This window comes from Ovis canadensis, chromosome 12, assembly GCF_042477335.2.
Source record: "Ovis canadensis isolate MfBH-ARS-UI-01 breed Bighorn chromosome 12, ARS-UI_OviCan_v2, whole genome shotgun sequence".
Lineage (NCBI taxonomy): Eukaryota > Metazoa > Chordata > Mammalia > Artiodactyla > Bovidae > Ovis > Ovis canadensis.
This window is the reverse complement of record NC_091256.1, coordinates 11,467,190-11,481,867: the sequence shown is the minus strand read 5'-3', so window position 1 is coordinate 11,481,867 and position 14,678 is coordinate 11,467,190. Positions and strand designations below refer to the sequence as shown.

General features: G+C 44.1%; 1 non-coding gene across 1 annotated transcript; it reads right to left on the bottom strand.

Moving 5' to 3' along the window:
• Positions 1-452: 452 nt before the first annotated feature.
• Positions 453-605, bottom strand: LOC138416715 (5.8S ribosomal RNA). Its single transcript, XR_011247834.1, has one exon. It is a non-coding gene; the product is annotated as a 5.8S ribosomal RNA (ribosomal RNA).
• Between the last annotated feature and the right edge of the window lie 14,073 nt (positions 606-14,678).

The following is a 14,678-nucleotide window of genomic DNA, read 5'->3' as shown; positions in this document are numbered from 1 at the left end:
TGGGCCACGGATGTAAGGCTGGGAAGGCACCGCAGGGGGTGGCAGCCGGGTGCTGGGAAATACCGCTGCCAAGGGCAGGACGGCGAACGAAGAACTGAAGATGTGACCCCACCCCACCACACCCGTGGGCCCCTGCTGCGTGGCGCAAGACCATCCCCAAACCCCGACACCCCAAGGGCAACAACACCCAAAGGCCGCTTGCGGCTCGAGGAAGCTCTCAAAGGGGAGATCAACCACAGAGGCCTGGCAGGCCAGGGGACTCAGTGCGACCTCATGTCCCCTTCTCCCCTCTTGTGGGCAGCGTCCACCTGGCCACAGAGGCAGGGGACACCGTGTCTGCACTTAAGGGGACAGAAGGACCAGAGACCCTTCAAGGACAACCCCCAGCCACGGGACTTCCAGGAAGGCGAGCACACGACATGAGCACCCCAGAGGGGTGGTTGATCGTCAAGCAATGCTCAGACAGGCGTAGTCCCAGGAGGAACCCAGGGCCGCAGGTGCGTTCAAAGTGTCCATGATCAATGTGTCCTGCAATTCACATTAATTTTCATAGCTAGCTGCGTTCTTCATTGACACAAGAGCTGAGTGATCCAGCACTAAGAGTTGTAGGAGGTTTTCAAGTGTTTTGTTTCCACAGGAGACCCACCCCTGGCATGGCACATCCCACCTTTTTTCCCTCCCTCCCCAGAGTTGGGCAGGGGTTGCCTCTGGCCAGCCAAGTCAGACAGAAAACAGCAGACTGGAGGGGACAGGAAAGGTTTCACGCAATGGAGCAGGGTGTGCTTGGACACCCAACAGGCCCCCGGGTGGGGGGGGGTTCCAACCCTCCCCCAGGGACGTGGAGGAGCCACTCATGCACCTCACACAGTCTCGGCCCACGCGAGGACTGCAGGGTAGCCCCCTCCCAACAGCCATGGCGGCAGTGACCATGACGCGCCACACCGTCCCGGCCCTTCAGGGGATGGCTGAGTCCGGGGGAGACTGGAGGCACCTCCCGGCTTCCCGCGGGCCCGGCCATCCTGACCCCAAGGCAGTGAAGCCCCCCCAGGGGTCTTTAAACCTCCTCGCCAGGACGCACTAGGTAACTGGAAAGGAGGAGGTGGGCAAGGGGCACAGCGTGCCCCACGGACCACAGCCCCAACTTCCACCACCAGCTACTGCATCCCTGCCCGCAGCCACGCGCGTGGACCTCAGCACGGCTGGCCCGTGATGCATAGAGGCCTTCAACGGGAGCCTCTGTATTCACAGCACAACAGCCAGGTCTCTCCTGCACACTCAGCCTCTTAGAGGAAATCTTGGCTGACACAGGCATCCACAACAGGACTGGGCCTTCCCTAGGATCCTGTGCCAATGAAGGAGCACACCTTGCACTCCCAGGCTCACCCAGCCTCCAAGACGAGCTCCTGGTGGCCACAGGCATCCTGGACACACAGGCGCCTTCTGTGGAGTCCGCTACTGTCATCACAGGGGACCACCCAGCACTCCCTGGGACACTCAGCCTCCTAGAGGAAATCTTGGCTGTCATGGCCATCTAGGACATGCCTTCATCTTCCCCAGGAGCCGCTGTGGAGGAGGAAGGAGTAGAAGAAATCCTGGAAGCACCCTTCGGTGAGGAGGATTACCAGGCCCTCCTCGACATGCTGCCAGGCTCCCCAGGCCCTCGGGCTTAGACGGAGAGGTAGGAAGGGGCACCTTCTCCCTGAACCCCTTTCAGTTCTCTTTTCCTGGGATGCAGAGCCACGAAGCTCATGGTGGGGGGCGGTTTGGGGTGAGGGTAGGAGAGAATACAGACAGGATGTCTAACAACAACTTTGGGGACAAACCTGAGAGCTGGATCTTTGGAAAGCTGTGCCTCATCCCCCCCACCCCAAGAGGGACATCCCACCTGAAGCCTCAAGGAACCCAAGTATTGCAGTGATCAAGAGGGTGCCTAAGAGGGGACATGCCATGGAGCCAATAAAGAAACCCCCTGCCCCACACAGGTTCTTTTGGTCTGGCTCCTCTGTCTTCTGGTCCAATCCACACAGGAGAACTCCTTCCCTATGCCAGGGGCAGCAGAGGGAGGGGGAGAGGGAGAGGGAGACAGGGGAGTGGGGAGGTGGAAGTTTGGGAGATGCAGCTGGGAGGGGCCCAGTGGGTGGAGGGAGAGGGTGGGAGTGAAGGGAGAGAGTGGGAGTGAAGGGAGAGAGTTTGGGAAGGCTGAGTGGGAGAAGGAGGGAGGGAGAGAGGAAAGGGAAGCAGGAAGATTTTGGGACAGGGGGAGGGAGAGGGTTGTTGGGGGAGTGGGGGCTGAGCCTGCATCTGGGACTCAGCTTCAAGCCACCTGCAAACCCTGCAGGTATCCTTAAAATGCTGAATCAAGGACACATTTTCCCTGGTTTCAAGATGCCTGTTCAGGGCAGGTTTTTCATGGTCAGATCCTCTGAGCCAGCAGTAGGGACCTACCCACACAACCGCTTTCACGACCATCATCCATGCCCATGTGAACACACATGCCCAGTATATCTGCAAAAGCCAATCATCTCCGTGTCTCTCTCTGACCCACGGAGCATAGTGACTGAGCTCACCCTGCCACCAACATCCTCCCGTCACCCACAGACATGCAGATGTTATGTATTTGCAAACCCATTCCTGACTTTATAGACCCAGTGGTTTTGAAGTACATACAAAACCCTGCCTGTTCTCATGTGAACCCCATGGTTGGGTTTAGAAGCTTCGGTGGCCAAAGAATACATTGCTAACGATGGCTATGGGTGTGGTGTTGTGGTTTGTTCAAGCCACGTTCCTTCTCTACCCCCTCCCCAGGATACAGCCAGGGCAAAAGGTCTATTCCCGGCTTCACTTTGTGCACAAGCACATGCACCTGCACACACACGAACACATGCGCACCATCCTGTCGGACGCATTGCGACTCCGTGGACTAGTTCTAGAGGCCAGATGGTAGTTTTCTCCCTTTTGCAGCAGATCTTCCCAATGCAGGAACTGAACCGGTGTCCTGCATTGCAGGTGGATCCTTTACAACTGAGCTATCAGGGAAGACCTGAGCACTGGCAAGCCAATTTCAAGGCCATGCCACCAGGAGAGGAAAGGCTAGCTGATCTCCAGGTCATCTGCCAGCCACCCCCCAGTCCCCCCTCCATCCCAGCCAATGGAGCATCCCGACGAGAATGAGGCATATGCCAGAGGAAGGAGCCCCAGTGAAGGCACAGTCCTCCGGGGACTGGCTTCTTTCCCTTGGCATCTGTGTCCTCCACCACCTCCTCCCCAGGTAGAGTTCTCTGAGCCGAGTGCTCTCCTGCTGTCATGGACCCTTGGCAGCCTGGGTCAGGGGCCACCCTGCCGCCTGCACAGCCTGAGACACACATCCCGTGGTGGCCCGAGTGACCCTATGGTGAAAGCACAGTGCCCCTGCTAGAGCCACAGCCCCAGTCCCGCAAATTTCCAAACTCGACAAGCCTCTTAGTTGAGCTCTTGGCGGCCACAGGTGTCCCAGACAAGCAGGCACTTTTCCTGGGGGCCACTGCAGATATGCAAGAGCACACCCTGTTCTCCCAGGCGCACCCAGCTTCCTAAACTAGCTCTTGGTGCCAATGGGGATCCTGGACATGATGGGGCCTTCCCTGGGGCCCTCTGCAGATGCATGAGCACACCTCGCCCTCTCAGACTCACTCAGCCTCCAAGACGAGCTCCCGGCTACCGAGCATCCCGGGCTTGCTGGATCCTTTCCTGGAGTCCTTTACTGTCCTCACAGGGGGCCATCCAGCCCTCTCCGGGTCACCCAGCCTCCTAGAGGAAGTCGTGGCTGCCAAGTCCATCAAGGACATACCCCGGTCTTACTCGGGGGCTGCTGTGGAGGAAGGAGTTGAGGCATTCCTGGAAGTACCCCTCAGTGAGGATGAGTACCAGGCCCTCCTTAACGTGCTGCCAGGCTTCCCAGGCCCTCAGGCTTAGAGGGAGAGGAAGGAAGGGGCACCTTCTCCCCGAGCCACTTTCAGGTCTCCTTTCCTGGGATGTGGAACCATGGAGGTTGGGGAAGGGGGCGATTTTGGTTGCGGGGAAGAGAGAATACAGATGGGATGTCTACCAATAACTTTGGGGACAAACAAAAGAGCTGGAACTTTGGGAAGCATGGGCCCCCCGAGAGGGTGAGGAGGAAATAGGGAGTCATCTGAAAAGGAATTCAGAATAATGATAATAAAATGATTGAAAATCTTGAAAACAAAATGGAGTTACAGATAAATAGCCTGGAGACAAGGATTGAGAAGATGCAAGAAATGTTTAACAAGGATCTAGAAGAAGTAAGAAAGAGTCAATATATCATGAATAATGCAATAAATGTGATCAAAAACACTCTGGAGGGAACCAACAGTAGAATAACGGAGGCAGAGGATAGGATAAGTGAGGTATAAGATATAATGTTGAAAATAAATGAAGCAGAAAGGAAAAAAAAAAGAATTAAAAGAAATGAGGAAAACCTCAGGGACCTCTGGGACAATGTCAAACACCCCAACATTCGAACCATAGGATTCCCAGAAGAAGACAAAAAGAAAGGCCATGAGAAAATACTTGAGGAGATAATAGTTGAAAACTTCCCTAAAATGAGAAAGGAAATAGTCACCCAAGTTCAAGAAACCCAGACAGTCCCAAATAGGATAAACCCAAGGCAAAACACCATAAGACAAATAATAATCAAAATAACAAAAATCAAATATAAAGAACAAATATTAACAGCAGGAAGGGAAAAACAACAAATAGCACACAAGGGGATTCCCATAAGGATAACAGCTGATCTTTCAATAGAAACTCCTCAGGCCAGAAGGGATTGGTAGGACATACTTAAAGTGAAGAAAGAGAAAAACCTACAACCAAGATTACTGTACTCAGCAAGGATTTCATTCAAATATGAAGAAGAAATCAAAAGCTTTACAGACAAGCAAAAATAACAGAATTCTGCACCACCAAACCAGCTCTTCAACAAATGCTAAAGGATCTTCTCTGGACAGGAAACATAGAAAAGGTGTATAAACTTGAAACCAAAAACAATAAAGGAAATAGCAATGGGATCATACTTATCAATAATTATCTTAAATGTAAATGGGTTGGATGCCCCAACCAAAAGACAAAGACTGGCTGAAAGGATACAAAAACAAGACCCCTATACATTCTGTCTACAAGAGACCCACCTCAAAACAAGAGACACACAGACTGAAAATTAGGGCTGGAAAAAGATATTTCACACAAATGGAGACTAAAAGAAAGCAAGAGTAGCAATACTCATATCAGATAAAATAGACTTTGAAATAAAGGCTATGAAAAGAGACAAATAAGGACACTACATAATAATCAAAACATCTATCCAAGAAGATAATATAACAATTATAAATAAATAAATACACACACACACACACACACACACACACACACACACACACACACACACACACCCCAACATAGGAGCACCACAATATGGCAAATGCTGACAAGTATGAAAGGGGAAATTAGCAATAACACAATAATAGTAGGAAACTTTAATACCCCACTCACACCTATGGATAGATCAACTAAACAGAAAATTAACAAGGAACACAAGCTTTAAATGATAAAATGGACCAGTTAGAACTAATTGATATTTTTAGGACATTTCACCCCAAAACAATGAATTTCACCTTTTGTTCAAGCACACACGGAACCTTCTCCAGGATTGGTCACATCCTGGGTCATAAATCTAGCCTTGCTAAATTAAAAAAAAAAAAATTGAAATCATTGCAAGTATCTTTTCTGATCACAATGCAGTAAGATTAGATATAAATTAGAGGAAAAAATATTAAAATTTACAACATATAGAGGCTAAACAACATACTTCTGAATAACCAACAAGTCAGAGATGAAATCAAAAAAGAAATCAAAATATGCATAGAAAGGAATGAAAATGGAAACACAACAACCCAAAACCCGTGGGACACTATAAAAGCAGTGCTAAGGGGAAGGTTCATAGCAATACAGGCTTACCTCAAGAAATAAGAAAAAATTCAAACAAAAAACCTAACTCTACACCTAAAATAACTAGAAAAGGAAATGAAGAACCCCAGGGATAAGTAGAAGGAAAGTAATTTTTAAAATTAGGATAGAAATAAATGCAAAAGAAACAAAAGAGACCTTAGCAAAAATCACCAAAACTAGAAGCTGGTTCTTTGAAAAAAATAAATAAAATTGACAAACCAGACTCATCAGGAAACAAAGGAATTAAAATCAAATTAACAAAAATAGAAATGAAAATCAAAAAGTCACAACAGACAACCAAGAAATACAAAGGATCATAAGAGACTACTATAAGCAACTATATGCCAACAAAACGGACAACTTGGAAGAAATAGACAAATTCTTACAAAAGTACAACTTTCCAAAACTGAACCAGGGAGAAATAGAAAATCTTAACAGACCCATCACAAGCAGAGAAATCAAAACTAATCAGAAATTTTCTAGCAAACAAAAGCTCAGTACCAGATGGCTTCACAGCTGAATTATACCAAAAATTTGGAGAAGAGCTAACACCTATCCTACTCAAACTCTTCCAGAAAATTGCAGAGGAAGATAAACTTCCAAACTCACTCTATGAGGCCACCATCACCCTAATACCAAAACCTGACAAAGATGCCACAAAAAAAAAAAAGGAAAGAAAACTATAAGCCAATATCACTGTTGATCATACACGCAAAAATCCTTAACAAAATCCTAGTAAACAGATCCAACAACATATTAAAAATATAATACATCATGACCAAGTGGGCTTTATACCAGGGATGCAAGGATTCTTTAATATCCACAAATCAATCCATGTAATACACAACATTAACAAATTGAAAGATGAAAACTACATGATTATCTCAATAGATGCAGAGAAAGCCTTTGACAAAACTCAATGTCCATTTATGATAAAAACCCTCCAGAAAGCAGGAATAGAAGGAACATACCTCAACATCATAAAAGCTACATATGACAAATCCACAGTAAACATTATCCTCAATGATGAAAAATTGAAAGCATTTCCTCTAAAGTCAGGTACATGCAAGGGTGCCTACTCTCACTGCTACTATTCAATATAGTTTTGGAAGTTTTGGCCACAGCAATCAGAGCAGGAAAAGAAATAAAAGGAATCCAGATTAGAAAAGAAGAATTAAAACTCTCACTGTAGATGACATGATTCTCTATATAGAAAACCCTAAAGTCTCCACCAGAAAATTGCTAGAGCTAATCAATGAATACAGTAAAGTTTCAGGATATAAAATCAACAGACACAAATCTCTTGTATTCCTATACACTAACAATGAGAAAATAGAGAAATTAAGGGAACAATGCCATTCACCATTGCAATGACAAGAATAAGATACTTAAGAATAAATATACCTAAGGAAACAAAAGCCCTGTATATACAAAACTATAAAACAGTGATGAACAAATAAAAGAGGACAGAAATAGATGGAGAAAAATACCATGTTCATGGACTGGAAGAATCAATATAATGAAAATGAGTATACTACTGAAAGCAATCTATAGATTCAATGCAATCCCTATCAAGCTACCAACGGTATTTTTCAGAAAACTAGAACAAATAATTTCACAATTTGTATGGAAATACAAAAAAAAAAAAAAAAAAGAAGAGAGAGGAAAAAAAAAACACACAAAAACAAAATTCAAATAGCCAAAGCAATCTTGAGAAAGGAGAATGGAACTGGAGGAATCAACCTGCCTGGCTTCAGGCTATACTACAAAGCCACAGTCATCAAGACAGTATGGTACTGGCACAAAGACAGAAATATAGATCAATGGAACATAATAGAAAGCCCAGAGATAAATCCACGCATCTATGGACACCTTATCTTTGACAAAGGAGGCAAGAATATACAATGGAGAAAAGACAATCTCTTCAACAAGTGGTGCTGGGAAAACTGGTCAATCACTTGTAAAAGAATGAAAGTAGAACCCTTCCTAACACCATACAAAAAAATAAACTCAAAATGGATTAAAGACCTAAACGTAAGACCAGAAACTATAAAACGTCTAGAGGAGAACATAGGCAAAACCCTCTCTGACATAAATCACAGCAGAATCCTCTATGACCCACTTCCCAGAGTAATGGAAATAAAAGCAAAAATAAACAAATGGGACCTAATTAAAATTAAAGCTTTTTCACAGTGAAGGAAACTATAATCAAGGTGAAAATATAGCCTTCAGAATGGGAGAAAATAATAGCAAACAAAGCAACTGACAGAGAATTAATCTCAAAAATATACAAGCAACTCCTGCAGCTTAATTCCAGAAAAATAAATGACCAAATCAAAAAATGGGCCAAAGAACTAATAGACATTTCTCCAAAGACGACATACACATGGCTAACAAACACATGAAAAGATGCTCAACATCACTCATTATCAGAGAAATGCAAATCAAAACCACAATGAGGTACCATCTCATGCCAGTCAGAATGGCTGCTATCCAAAAGTCTACAAGCAATAAATGCTGGGGAGGGTGTGGAGAAAAGGGAATCTTCTTACACTGTTGGTGGGAATGCAAACTAGTACAGCCACTATGGAGAACAGTGTTGAGATTCCTTAAAAAACTTTAAATAGAACTTCTATATGACCCAGAAATCCCACTGCTGTGCATACACACCAAGGAAACTAGAATTGAAAGAGATACATGTACCACAATGCTCATCACAGCACTGTTTATAACAGCCAGGACATGGAAGCAACCTAGATGTCCGTCAGCAGACGAATGGATAAGAAAGCTGTGGTACATATACCCAGTGCATTATTACTCAGCCATTAAAAAGAATACATTTGAATTAGTTATAATGAGGTGGATGAAACTGGAGCCTATTATACAGAGTGAAGTGAATCAGAACAAAAAATACCAATACAGTATACTAATGCATATATACAGAATTTAGAAAGATGGTTATGGCGATTTTATATGTGAGACAGCAAAAGAGACACAGATGTATAGAACAGTCTTTTGGACTCTGTGGGAGAGGGCGAGGGTGGGGTGATTTGAGACAATAGCATTGCAATACGTATATTATATGTGAAACAGATCGCCAGTCCTGGTTTGAAGAATGAGCCAGGGTGCTCAGGGCTGGTGCACTGGGATGACCCTGAGGGATGGGATGCGGAAGGAGGTGGGAGGGGGGTTCATGATGGGAAACACATGTACACCCGTTGTTGATTCATGTCAATGTGTGGCAAAACCCACTACAATATTGTAAAATAATTAGCATCCATTTAAAATAAATACATTTTAAAAAATAATTTAAAAAGAAGATGCACTGATGGCAAATAAGTACATAAAAATTGTTGAACACCATTAATCATTAGGAAAATGAAAATTAAAGCTACACTGAACTATCACTACATAATAATTAAAATGGCTAATTAAAAAATCCTGACAACTCCAAATGCTGATAAAGAGGCAGAAACAACTAGAACTCTAATGCATGTCTGGCGGGAACACACTGGAAAATATTTTGTCTTGGTAACATTTTAATGAAATTAAACGTATACTTATCATAGTATTTAGTAATGTCACTCCAAGGAATGAAAGAGAAATAAAAATTACTCTTTGCAGAAAAATTTGTGTGCAATAATTGTGCTTACTTGGGTTTGTAATATAAACGTTAATAGGAATGGTGAGAGTGGATAGTCTTGCCTTTTTGTTTGTAGTCTTGACTTTACACAACCTTGTCTTAATTACTATACCCTTGTAATTCTTAATATGCTGTAAAAAGCTATGTTTTCTTTTCTGTCACAATCCATGGCTCCATTTGGCTCTTTCTATTTCTATATTAATTTTATACTCAATTTGTGAAGTTCTACCCAAAATATGAAGAATCATAACTGGAATTACATAAATTAACTTAGTAAGAATGAAATTTATATAATATTGCAAATTCCAATACATAAATTTGGACTTTCTCTCCAATAATTCTAGCCTTTATTGACTCTGTAACAAAATTTTATAATTTCCCCTGCATAGATCTTTCATATCTTTTGTCATGTTCTGCTAGGTATTAGCTTCTATGCTACTGTATAATCAGCATGTCTTCTTTTTTTGAAAGGAAAGAGAAAATAATATTTCTGATTTATTTTTAAAATTTGGTTATCAAGGCACAGCAAAATTGTGCTTATATGACAATCTCTTCATAATATCCCTCAGTATATTAACAAGACAACTAAATCTTTTCTTTACCCTTTAATTGAGATCTAATTGACATACAAAATCATATTTGTTTCAAGTATATAACATAATGATTTGATATTTGTTATATATTTTGAAATGATCATCATAAGTTGAGATAACATCCAGCCGTGTTTTTGATCTTAAGGGAAGGACATTCAGACTTTTAACATTAAGTAGAGAGGTAGCTGCAGGTTTTTCACAGATGCCCTTTATTGTGTTAAGGAAATTATATTTCCCATTTTGCTGAAAATAATAGATGCTGAATTTTGTCAAATTCTTCTTACACAACAATTGAGATGATCATATGATTTCCTTCTCTAGTGTTCTGATCTGGGAAACAATATTGATTCATTTTTAAATGTTGGATCAGCCTTGTATTTCTAGCATAAACTCCACTTGGTTATTATGTGTTATCCTTTTAAATATACCTTTAGATTGAATTTACTTATATTTTATGGATAATTTTAACATCTATTCTCATGGGAAATGTCCTGAGGTTTTCTTTTCTTATATCTTTGTTTGGACCTGGTTCCTGGTAATACTGATTTCATAACTGAGCTGGAAAGTGTTCTCTCCTCTTCTGTTTTCCAGTAGAGCTTGAGCATGACTGACATTTACTCTCTAAATGTTTGGTTGATTTTGTAAATGAAATTACCTAGGCCTGATTTTCCTTTGTTGGCAGTACTGTATTGTGTTTTGATGAGGATTTGGAGCTTTAGAATTGACCAACCTCAAATTCATCTGTAACTATTCATTTCTCCTTATTCTCTTTGAATCTCAGTTTCTTCATCTGTAAAATGGGTCCTTGCGAGATGAAATAACAATATACATCAGTTGATTATCACTGTGCTATACTACATTTGTATATGTTAACTTCTTCATATTTTAGTATTATAGTACTTACTACTTTTACAGATAAGAAAACTATTACAAATGGAAATTAAATAACTTCCCCAGGGCTACTCAGGTAGCACATAATGAGGCCAGGATTTGAATTGAGCCTGTCTGGTTCCACAGTCCTTGCCTTTAATCACTAAGAGGCACTCACTATAATAATTGCTAACTCATTGTTGAGTATTTTTGAGTAATATATGTAAGAACTAAATCTGTGCTAGTTCAAGGTTGGTGTTTAGTAAACTGGTATGCGAAGAACTGACTCATTTGAAAAGATTGAAGGCAGGAAAGATTGAAGGCAGGAAGAGAAGGGGATGACAGAGGATGAGATGGTTGGATGACATCACTGACTCAATGGACATGAGTTTGAGTAAACTCCGGGAGTTGGTGGTGGACAGGGAAGCCTAGCATGCTACAGTCCATAGGGTCATAAAGAGTCATGACTGAGTGATTAAACTGAACTGATTGCTATTCATAAGACAAATTAATATTACTTTGAACAAAGTCAAGTACTTCAAAATATTTTCAACCTGTCAAAGACATTTTATTATAGGCAATCAAGTACATTGTATTGAAAATTTATCACAGTGAAATTCCATACATATTTAGTGCACTTAAAAAAGTGATATTGTGAACATCAAACCTTAATAGGAATAGCAACATGAATTTTTGCCCAGTTCAACTCTGCCCTTTTGTGTAATTCTGGTAATTAAACTTCTTGAGAAGTTTGCAAATCTTTAGAATAATAAAAGGAACAGTAACTGTTTCTACCACTTTGATCTTAGTTGTTGATTGGCTTAAAAAGAGAAATATTTGATCCATGTCAATGTATGGCAAAAACCACTGCTGCTGCTGCTGCTCCTGCTGCTGCATCGCTTCAGTCGTGTCCGACTCTGTGTGACCCCATAGACGGCAGCGACCAGGATCCCCCGTCCCTGGGATTCTCCAGGCAAGAACACTGGAGTGGGTTGACACTTCCTTCTCCAATGCATGAAAGTGAAAAGTGAAAGTGAAGTTGCTCAGTCGTGTCCAACTCTCTGTGATCCCATGAACTGTTGAGACCCCATGGACTGCAGCCTACCAGGCTCCTTCACCCATGGGATTTTCCAGGCAAGAGTACTGCAGTGGGGAGCCATTGCCTTCTCCGGCAAAACCACTACAATAATGTAAAGCAATTAGTCTCCAATTAAAATAAATTTATATATTAAAAAGGGAAAAAAGAAGTATTTAAAGGTTCTTGGAAGAATTTAGCTAGGAATAATGTTAAATATAGACATTTAGTGTTATAGTTTAAAAATTAGAATCATTTATATTAACATTGAGTATATTATTATATAAATATTTTGATTTGACTGTGAACAATGTATTTACTATGACTTCATACAGAGAGATGCCATTAATGTCAGGTTTTCAGATCTTCCTGGTGATTATTTAGGTTTAGCATATTTACTTTATTTATTTTAGCCCATGAGATGATGACTACCATATGCCAAAATATTCAGTTCAGTTCAGCTCAGTTGCTGAGTCGTGTCCAACTCTCTGTGATCCCATGAACCTCAGCACGCCAGGCCTCCCTGTCCATCACCAACTCTGAGGGTTTACCCAAACTCATTTCCATTGAATCAGTCATGCCATCCAACCATCTCATCTGTCATCCCCCTCTCCTCCTTCCCTCAATCTTTCCCAGCATCAGGGTCTTTTCAAATGAGTCTTTGTGTTAGGTGGCCAAAGGATTGGAGTTTAAGCTGCAATGTCAGTCCCTCAAATGAACACTCAGGACTAATCTCCTTTAGGATGGATTGGTTGGATCTCCTTGTAGTACAAGAGATTCTCAAGAGTGTTCTTCAACACCACAGATCAAAAGCATCAATTCTTCAGCACCCAGCTTTCTTCACAGTCCAACTCTCACATCCATACATGATTACTGGAAAAACCATAGCCTTGATGAGATGGACCTTTGTTAGATATTACTTTGCTATCTAATATGCTATTTAATATGCTACCTAGGTTGGTCATACCTTTCTTTCCAAGGAGTAAGCGTCTTTAAATTTCATGGCTGCAATCACCATCTACAGTGATTTTGGAGCCTCCCAAAATAGTCAGACACTGTTCCCACTGTTTCCCCATCTATTTCCCATGAAGTGATTGGACCAGATGCCATGATCTTAGTGTTTTGAATGTTGAGCTTTAGGCCAACTTTTTCACTCCTCTTTCACTTTCATCAAGAGGATTTTTAGTTCCTCTTCACTTTCTACCATAAGGGTGGTGTCATTTGCATATCTGAGGTTATTGATATTTTCCCCAGCAATCTTGATTCCAGCTTGTGCTTCCTCTAGTGCAGCGTTTCTCATGATGTACACTGCATATAAGTTAAATAAGCAGGATAACAACATACAACCTTGACATACTCCTTTTCCTATTTGGAACCAGTGTGTTGTTCCATATCCAGTTCTAACTGTTGCTTCCTGACCTGCATACTTGTTTCTCAAGAGGCAGGTCAGGTGGTCTAGTATTCCCATTCCCCGGCAGATCTCCCCGGTGTCTTCCTCTTCCTCTGGGTCTCACCTGAGCTGGGGCGCAGACCCCTGGGAACCCTGCGGGGACCCGTGCAGCAGCCAGAGGCACCAGCGGGACGCAGAGGCCAGCCCACCGGGGCCCTGGCTGACGTCCCCGGTCTCTTCCGGGGAGTCTTCCACGGGCTGGGACGCAGAGCCTGGGGAGCCCCCCGACGCCCCCACCTCCTGCCAGCCTTGCAGCCCACCGTGCCACCGTCTGTTCCCAGATGGCAGCTTTGCGGGTCCCTGGCAGACCTGCCCGCTGTCTTTGACGGGGTCTCCCCTGAGCTGGGGCCCCAAACCAGGCAAGCCCCCCAAGACCGCCAGCTCCTGGCAGCCCTGCAGCGCTGGGAAGGGCCAGCGCGATGCAGAGGGCAGCCCAGCGGACTCCCCGGGGCCCTGGCAGACCTCCCCCTGTGTCTTCCTCTTCCTCTGGGTCTCCCCTGAGCTGGGGCAGGGATCCGTGCAGCAGCCAGAGGCACCAGCGGGACGCAGAGGCCAGCCCGCCGGGGCCCTGGCAGACCTCTCCGGTCTCTTCCAAGGAGTCTCCCAGGGGCTGGGACCCAGATCCCGCGGAGCCCCCCGATGCCCGCAGTTCCTGGCCGCCCTGCATCCCGCCGAGACCCCCGCAGGTGGCAGACCCCAGCTCCCCGGATCCCTGGCAGACCACCCCCGTCTCGTCGGCGGAATCTCCTTTGGGATGGGGTCCTGACCCTGTGGAGCCCCCCGAGGCCTCCAGCTCCTGGCCACCCCGCAGCCCTGTGAGGGGACGGCAGGACACAGAGGGCAGCCCGCCAGGTGCCCCGTGGCCCTGGGAGACGTCCTCCATCTCTTCGGCAGAATGGTCCCTGGACTGGGGCCCTGAACCTAGTGAGCCTCACGTGGGCCTCAGCTCCTGGCCGCTGTGCATCCAGCCGAGACCCTGGTGGGTCACAGATGGCAGCTCCCTGGATCCTTGACAGACCTCCCCCGTCTTGTCAGCGGAATCTCCTT